The sequence below is a fragment of the Scyliorhinus torazame genome, unplaced genomic scaffold, assembly GCF_047496885.1.
Source record: "Scyliorhinus torazame isolate Kashiwa2021f unplaced genomic scaffold, sScyTor2.1 scaffold_943, whole genome shotgun sequence".
Classification (NCBI taxonomy): domain Eukaryota; kingdom Metazoa; phylum Chordata; class Chondrichthyes; order Carcharhiniformes; family Scyliorhinidae; genus Scyliorhinus; species Scyliorhinus torazame.
Window position 1 is genome coordinate 5,446 of NW_027308670.1, and position 8,844 is coordinate 14,289.

Genomic DNA, 8,844 nt, shown 5'->3' on the forward strand with positions numbered 1-8,844 from the left:
GCACACACACAGGGACACACACACACACAGACACACACAGACACACGTGAGCTCCCGCTGTAAAAGCAGCAAGAGTGTTTGGAAGAAATGGATGTCTGTGGAAACTTAACATAAAGCAGCAAATCAGGATTGGCTGTACCTTCTGTAGTCGAAGATGATCAAGCTGCAATGGCCAGTTGTAGATGGTGTTCATTGGAATCTGCATTGTGGCTGAGGTGCTGAGGTGAGGGGCAAGAGAGAGAGAGAGACAGCCCTGGGATAATCCATTGAGCAGGGGTTGACAACACACCCTCCCAATCTCTGAGGTTTCTCTTGGTCTGGCCCAGACCTGGAGGAGGTGTGTTCAGGTGAGGGTAACCGTGAGCTGGTTGGGTATCATTAGTGGGGAGGTGGGGATTCTTTTTGTGACTCATTTGGGGTATTTAAAGAGTAGGACTCCATTTTCTCTCTCTTCACCATGTGGACTTGGTAAGTATAGGTGTCTTCGCTCTGTGTGTGTGAATGTGTGTGTGAGCATGGAGTCCCAGCTCTGATATTTTACACCCCACAGTACACTCCTGACTGAGATCTCTCTCCCCACCACCGAGGCTGAGCTGAGGGTGAATCAAGCCATGGAGATCACGTGGAAAGGTGAGTATGAAACTCCAATTTCTGTCTCTTTGATTCCTGCCTCATTCTGCTATTGACTCTGTCTCTTTTCAATCCACTCTCTCTCTCTCACTGCATTCCACCCAATCTCTCTCTCTCCCTGACTTTTTCCTGTTTCAATCTCTGTCTTTAATTGCATTATGATGTACGATCCAGCTTTTCTCCACGCTGACTTTCTCACCGTCTCTGTCTTTGTCTCTGTCTCTCTCTCTGTCTTTGTCTCTGTCTCTCTCCCTCTGTCTTTGTCTCTGTCTCTCTCTCTGTCCTTTCTCTCTCTCTGTCCTTCTTTCTCTCTCTCTGTCCTTCTTTCTCTCTCTCTGTCCTTCTTTCTCTCTCTCTGTCCTTCTTTCTCTCTCTCTGTCCTTCTTTCTCTCTCTCTGTCCTCCTTTCTCTCTCTCTGTCCTTCTTTCTCTCTCTCTGTCCTTCTTTCTCTCTCTGTCTTTCTCTCTCTGTCTTTCTCTCTCTCTCTCTCCTTTTTCTCTCTGTCTCTCTCTGTCCTTCTTTCTCTCTCTCTGTCCTTTCTCTCTCTCTGTCTTTCTCTCTCTCACTCTCCTTTTTCTCTCTGTCTCTCTCTGTCCTTCTTTCTCTCTCTCTGTCCTTTCTCTCTCTCTGTCCTTTCTCTCTCTCTGTCCTTTCTCTCTCTCTGTCCTTTCTCTCTCTCTGCCTTTCTCTCTCTCTGCCTTTCTCTCTCTCTGCCTTTCTCTCTCTCTCTGCCTTTCTCTCTCTCTCTGCCTTTCTCTCTCTCTGTCCTTCTCTCTCTGTCTTTCCTTCTCTCTCTGTCTTTCCTTCTCTCTCTGTCTTTCCTTCTCTCTCTCTGTCTTTCCTTCTCTCTCTCTCTGTCTTTCCTTCTCTCTCTCTGTCTTTCCTTCTCTCTCTCTGTCTTTCCTTCTCTCTCTCTGTCTTTCCTTCTCTCTCTCTCTGTCTTTCCTTCTCTCTCTCTCTGTCTTTCCTTCTCTCTCTCTCTGTCTTTCCTTCTCTCTCTCTCTCTCTGTCTTTCCTTCTCTCTGCCTTTCTCTCTCTCTGCCTTTCTCTCTCTCTGCCTCTCTCTCTCTGTCTTTCTCTCTCTGTCTTTCTCTCTCTCTGTCCTTTCTCTCTCTCTGCCTTTCTCTCTCTCTCTGCCTTTCTCTCTCTCTGTCTTTCTCTCTCTGTCTTTCTCTCTCTCTGTCTTTCTCTCTCTGTCTTTCTCTCTCTGTCTTTCTCTCTCTGTCTTTCTCTCTCTCTGCCTTTCTCTCTCTCTGTCTTTCTCTCTCTCTGCCTTTCTCTCTCTCTGCCTTTCTCTCTCTCTGCCCTTCTCTCTCTGCCCTTCTCTCTCTGTCTTTCTCTCTCTGTCCTTCTCTCTCTGTCCTTCTCTCTCTGTCCTTCTCTTGTCCTTCTCTCTCTGTCTTTCCTTCTCTCTCTCTCTGTCTTTCCTTCTCTCTCTCTCTGTCTTTCCTTCTCTCTCTCTCTGTCTTTCCTTCTCTCTCTCTCTCTCTGTCTTTCCTTCTCTCTCTCTCTCTCTGTCTTTCCTTCTCTCTCTCTCTGTCTTTCTTTTTCTCTCTCTCTCTCTGTCTTTCTTTCCCTCTCTCTCTCTCTGTCTTTCTTTCTCTCTCTCTCTCTCTCTGTCTTTCCTTCTCTCTCTCTCTCTCTGTCTTTCTTTCTCTCTCTCTGTCTTTCTTTCTCTCTCTCTCTCTCTGTCTTTCTTTCTCTCTCTCTCTCTCTCTGTCTTTCTTTCTCTCTCTGTCCTTTCTCTCTCTCTGTCTTTCTCTGCCCCCCCCCCCTGGCTGGGTTCGGCCCCCTTGCTGGATTCTGCCCCTCCTGCTGGGTTCTGTTCCCCCCCCGCGCCAATTTTATCCCCCCCCCCCCGCCAATTTTATCCCCCCCTCAAATTTGCCCCCCGGCCAAAATTAATACCCCCCCAAATTTAAACCGCAAATTTGCCCCCCCCCCCCCCCCCCCGGCAAAATTATTTCCCCCCCCTCATTTTTTTTCTACAAATATTCCCCCCTCAAATTTGCCCCCCCGGCCGAAATTATTTCCCCCCCCCAATTTTATGCCCCCTCAAATTGCCCCCCCCCTCAAATTTGCCCCCCCTCAAATTTGCCCCCCTCAAATTTGCCCGCCCCTCAAATTGCCCCCCCTCAAATTTGCCCCCCTCAAATTTGCCCCCCCCTCAAATTTGCCCCCCTCAAATTGCCCCCCCTCAAATTTGCCCCCCAGCCAAAATTATTTCCCCCCCAATTTTATGCCCCCTCAAATTGCCCCCCAGCCAAAATTATTTCCCCCCCAATTTTATGCCCCCTCAAATTTGCCCCCCCCTCAAATTTTCCCCCCCCTCAAATTGCCCCCCCTCAAATTTGCCCCTCAAATTGCCCCCCCCCTCAAATTTTGCCCCCCTCAAATTTGCCCCCCCGGCAAAAATTATTTCCCCCCCCCAATTTTATACCCCCCTCAAATTGCCCCCCCGTTATTTTTTTTTTCTACAAATATTCCCCCCCAAATAATTTCAACCCTATTATACTCCCCTCCCCCCCACACATTCTTCCCCTAAAATATCCCCCCTGGATAAAATACATAATCCTCGGGTCAGGTTGGTTGTTTACACATTTTATTGCCAATGTAGATACAGAGCTGGGGGGGGGGTTCCGTTCGCCCCCTTACAAAACCCTGACCCACATGGGGAGAGTTTAAATGAAATGAAGGTGCAAATCCACTATTTAATTTATTAAACACACCAGACCCCTCCTGCTCCCCACTTCTCCTTAATCCCTTCCTGAGGCTACGTTCCCTCCTGCCCCACCTCCTTAATCCCTTCCTGAGGGGGTGTTCCCTCCTGCTCCCCACCTCCTTAATCACCTGAGGCTGCGCTCCCTCCTGCTCCCACACTCCACCTCCTTAATCACCTGAGGCAGCGCTCCCTCCTGCTCCCACACTCCACCTCCTTAATCACCTGAGGCTGCGCTCCCTCCTGCTCCCACACTCCACCTCCTTAATCACCTGAGGCTGCGCTCCCTCCTGTTCCCACACTCCACCTCCTTAATCACCTGAGGCTGCGCACCCTCCTGTTCCCACACTCCACCTCCTAAATCACCTGAGGCTGCGCTCCCTCCTGTTCCCACACTCCACCTCCTTAATCACCTGAGGCTGCGCTCCCTCCTGCTCCCACACTCCACCTCCTTAATCACCTGAGGCTGCGCTCCCTCCTGCTCCCACACTCCACCTCCTTAATCACCTGAGGCTGCGCTCCCTCCTGCTCCCACACTCCACCTCCTTAATCACCTGAGGCTGCGCTCCCTCCTGTTCCCACACTCCAACTCCTAAATCACCTGAGGCTGCGCTCCCTCCTGTTCCCACACTCCACCTCCTAAATCACCTGAGGCTGCGCTCCCTCCTGTTCCCACACTCCACCTCCTTAATCACCTGAGGCTGCGCTCCCTCCTGTTCCCACACTCCACCTCCTAAATCACCTGAGGCTGCGCTCCCTCCTGCTCCCACACTCCACCTCCTTAATCACCTGAGGCTGCGCTCCCTCCTGCTCCCACACTCCACCTCCTAAATCACCTGAGGCTGCGCTCCCTCCTGTTCCCACACTCCACCTCCTTAATCACCTGAGGCTGCGCTCCCTCCTGCTCCCACACTCCACCTCCTTAATCACCTGAGGCTGCGCTCCCTCCTGCTCCCACACTCCACCTCCTTAATCACCTGAGGCTGCGCTCCCTCCTGCTCCCACACTCCACCTCCTTAATCACCTGAGGCTGCGCTCCCTCCTGCTCCCACACTCCACCTCCTTAATCACCTGAGGCTGCGCTCCCTCCTGCTCCCACACTCCACCTCCTTAATCACCTGAGGCTGCGCTCCCTCCTGCTCCCACACTCCACCTCCTTAATCACCTGAGGCTGCGCTCCCTCCTGTTCCCACACTCCACCTCCTTAATCACCTGACCCTGCGCTCCCTCCTGCTCCCCACCTCCTTAATCACCTGAGGCTGCGCTCCCTCCTGCTCCCACACTCCACCTCCTTAATCACCTGAGGCTGCGCTCCCTCCTGTTCCCACACTCCACCTCCTTAATCACCTGAGGCTGCGCTCCCTCCTGTTCCCACACTCCACCTCCTTAATCACCTGAGGCTGCGCTCCCTCCTGCTCCCCACCTCCTTAATCACCTGAGGCTGCGCTCCCTCCTGTTCCCACACTCCACCTCCTTAATCACCTGAGGCTGCGCTCCCTCCTGCTCCCACACTCCACCTCCTTAATCACCTGAGGCTGCGCTCCCTCCTGCTCCCACACTCCACCTCCTTAATCACCTGAGGCTGCGCTCCCTCCTGTTCCCACACTCCACCTCCTTAATCACCTGAGGCTGCGCTCCCTCCTGCTCCCACACTCCACCTCCTTAATCACCTGAGGCTGCGCTCCCTCCTGTTCCCACACTCCACCTCCTTAATCACCTGAGGCTGAGCTCCCTCCTGCTCCCACACTCCACCTCCTTAATCACCTGAGGCTGCGCTCCCTCCTGCTCCCACACTCCACCTCCTTAATCACCTGAGGCTGCGCTCCCTCCTGCTCCCACACTCCACCTCCTTAATCACCTGAGGCTGCGCTCCCTCCTGCTCCCACACTCCACCTCCTTAATCACCTGAGGCTGCGCTCCCTCCTGCTCCCACACTCCACCTCCTTAATCACCTGAGGCTGCGCTCCCTCCTGCTCCCACACTCCACCTCCTTAACCACCTGAGGCTGCACTCCCTCCTGCTCCCACACTCCACCTCCTTAATCACCTGAGGCTGCGCTCCCTCCTGCTCCCACACTCCACCTCCTTAACCACCTGAGGCTGCGCTCCCTCCTGTTCCCACACTCCACCTCCTTAACCACCTGAGGCTGCGCTCCCTCCTGCTCCCACACTCCACCTCCTTAATCACCTGAGGCTGCGCTCCCTCCTGTTCCCACACTCCACCTCCTTAACCACCTGAGGCTGCGCTCCCTCCTGCTCCCACACTCCACCTCCTTAATCACCTGAGGCTGCGCTCCCTCCTGCTCCCACACTCCACCTCCTTAATCACCTGAGGCTGCGCTCCCTCCTGCTCCCACACTCCACCTCCTTAATCACCTGAGGCTGCGCTCCCTCCTGCTCCCACACTCCACCTCCTTAATCACCTGAGGCTGCGCTCCCTCCTGCTCCCACACTCCACCTCCTTAATCACCTGAGGCTGCGCTCCCTCCTGCTCCCACACTCCACCCCCTTAATCACCTGAGGCTGCGCTCCCTCCTGCTCCCACACTCCACCTCCTTAATCACCTGAGGCTGCGCTCCCTCCTGTTCCCACACTCCACCTCCTTAATCACCTGAGGCTGCGCTCCCTCCTGCTCCCACACTCCACCTCCTTAATCACCTGAGGCTGCGCTCCCTCCTGCTCCCACACTCCACCTCCTTAATCACCTGAGGCTGCGCTCCCTGCTGCTCCCACACTCCACCTCCTTAATCACCTGAGGCTGCGCTCCCTCCTGTTCCCACACTCCACCTCCTTAATCACCTGAGGCTGCGCTCCCTCCTGCTCCCACACTCCACCTCCTTAATCACCTGAGGCTGCGCTCCCTCCTGCTCCCACACTCCACCTCCTTAATCACCTGAGGCTGCGCTCCCTCCTGCTCCCACACTCCACCTCCTTAATCACCTGAGGCTGCGCTCCCTCCTGCTCCCACACTCCACCTCCTTAATCACCTGAGGCTGCGCTCCCTCCTGCTCCCACACTCCACCTCCTTAATCACCTGAGGCTGCGCTCCCTCCTGCTCCCACACTCCACCTCCTTAATCACCTGAGGCTGCGCTCCCTCCTATTCCCACACTCCACCTCCTTAATCACCTGAGGCTGCGCTCCCTCCTGCTCCCACACTCCACCTCCTTAATCACCTGAGGCTGCGCTCCCTCCTGCTCCCACACTCCACCTCCTTAACCACCTGAGGCTGCGCTCCCTCCTGCTCCCACACTCCACCTCCTTAATCACCTGAGGCTGCGCTCCCTCCTGTTCCCACACTCCACCTCCTTAATCACCTGAGGCTGCGCTCCCTCCTGCTCCCACACTCCACCTCCTTAACCACCTGAGGCTGCGCTCCCTCCTGCTCCCACACTCCACCTCCTTAATCACCTGAGGCTGCGCTCCCTCCTGTTCCCACACTCCACCTCCTTAATCACCTGAGGCTGCGCTCCCTCCTGCTCCCACACTCCACCTCCTTAATCACCTGAGGCTGCGCTCCCTCCTGTTCCCACACTCCACCTCCTTAATCACCTGAGGCTGCGCTCCCTCCTGTTCCCACACTCCACCTCCTTAATCACCTGAGGCTGCGCTCCCTCCTGCTCCCACACTCCACCTCCTTAATCACCTGAGGCTGCGCTCCCTCCTGTTCCCACACTCCACCTCCTTAATCACCTGAGGCTGCGCTCCCTCCTATTCCCACACTCCACCTCCTTAATCACCTGAGGCTGCGCTCCCTCCTGCTCCCACACTCCACCTCCTTAATCACCTGAGGCTGCGCTCCCTCCTGTTCCCACACTCCACCTCCTTAATCACCTGAGGCTGCGCTCCCTCCTGCTCCCACACTCCACCTCCTTAATCACCTGAGGCTGCGTTCCCTCCTGTTCCCACACTCCACCTCCTTAATCACCTGAGGCTGCGTTCCCTCCTGCTCCCACACTCCACCTCCTTAATCACCTGAGGCTGCGCTCCCTCCTGCTCCCACACTCCACCTCCTTAATCACCTGAGGCTGCGCTCCCTCCTGCTCCCACACTCCACCTCCTTAATCACCTGAGGCTGCGTTCCCTCCTGCTCCCACACTCCACCTCCTTAATCACCTGAGGCTGCGCTCCCTCCTGCTCCCACACTCCACCTCCTTAATCACCTGAGGCTGCGCTCCCTCCTGTTCCCACACTCCACCTCCTTAACCACCTGAGGCTGCGTTCCCTCCTGCTCCCACACTCCACCTCCTTAATCACCTGAGGCTGCGCTCCCTCCTGCTCCCACACGACATCTTGTTCACTGGAATAACTCACCCAACCCTCAGTGTGAAAATGTCACCGGTCTCCCACTCCCCCCAGAGACACTGACTCCTGCCTCTCCCCCCCACCCCCGCCCCCCCCCCCAGAGACACTGAGACTCCTGCACCCCCCCCGCCCCCCAGAGACACTGAGACTCCTGCACCCCCCCCGCCCCCCAGAGACACTGAGACTCCTGCACCCCCCCCAGAGACACTGAGACTCCTGCACCCCCCCGCTTCCAAAAAAACAAAAGAGCCCAACACTTGAGTAGCCATCAGAATAATGAAACCCCAATAATGACGGACAAAGACACATTGACATTTATTCTGTTTCTCTCAGGTTCGAACTCCTGTCTGAGGATTCCTCGCCGAGGAAGGATTCTCTTTGTGTCGTCCAAGCTTCAAAATCAACTCTCCTCGGGAAGAGAAAGCTGGAAATTGATTCCAGCAAAGCATTATTGAAATAATAAAGGCACAGCAACATCCTGGGACTGCCCCCAATCTGTTTTATAAAACCCATTTTATAAACACGGCCGAACGCTGCAACAGTTTAGTTGTTTCAAAAAAATATATTTTTATTGATAACAATAACAAAAGCAATAATAACATAACCATCAACATAGTAAAGGAGATATTTCCCACCCAACCCCTCCTGGACATCCCTTAACCATATTGCACTTTCCCCCCCCCCTTCAGAGTGCTGCTTCTGCCGACACTTTAATTCGCCCCCAGAAAGTCGACGAACGGCTGCGTCCTCCGAGAGAACCCCAGCATTGACCCCCTCAAGGCAAACTTTATTTTCTCCAGCTTGAGGAACCCAGCCATGTCACTGAGCCAAGTCTCCACGCTCGGGGGCTCCGAGTGCCTCCACATTAAAAGGATCCGTCTCCGGGCTACCAGGGAGGCAAAGGCCAGAACGTCGGCCTATTTCACTCCCTGTACTCCGGGTTCTTCTGACACTCCAAAGATCGCCACCTCCGGACTCGGCACCGCCCGGGTGTCGAGCACCTTGGACATTGCTCGAGCAAAACCCTCTAAGCTTCGGGCATGCCCAAAACATGTGGACGTGGTTTGCTGGGCTTCTCGCACATCTATCGTTTACCCCGAAAAACTTGCTCATCCTCACCACCTTCATGTGTGCCCGGTGTACCACCTTAAACTGTACTAGGCTGAGCCTGGCACATGATGAGGAGGAATTA

The 8,844-nt window shown here is 54.9% G+C and overlaps 1 long non-coding RNA gene across 1 annotated transcript; it reads left to right on the forward strand.

Annotated features, from left to right (window-relative positions):
- The first annotated feature begins 474 nt into the window (after nt 1–474).
- Nucleotides 475–8,133, forward strand: LOC140406857 (uncharacterized). Its single transcript, XR_011939344.1, has 2 exons — nt 475–630; nt 7,986–8,133. It is a non-coding gene; the product is annotated as an uncharacterized lncRNA (long non-coding RNA).
- The last annotated feature ends 711 nt before the right edge of the window (nt 8,134–8,844 follow it).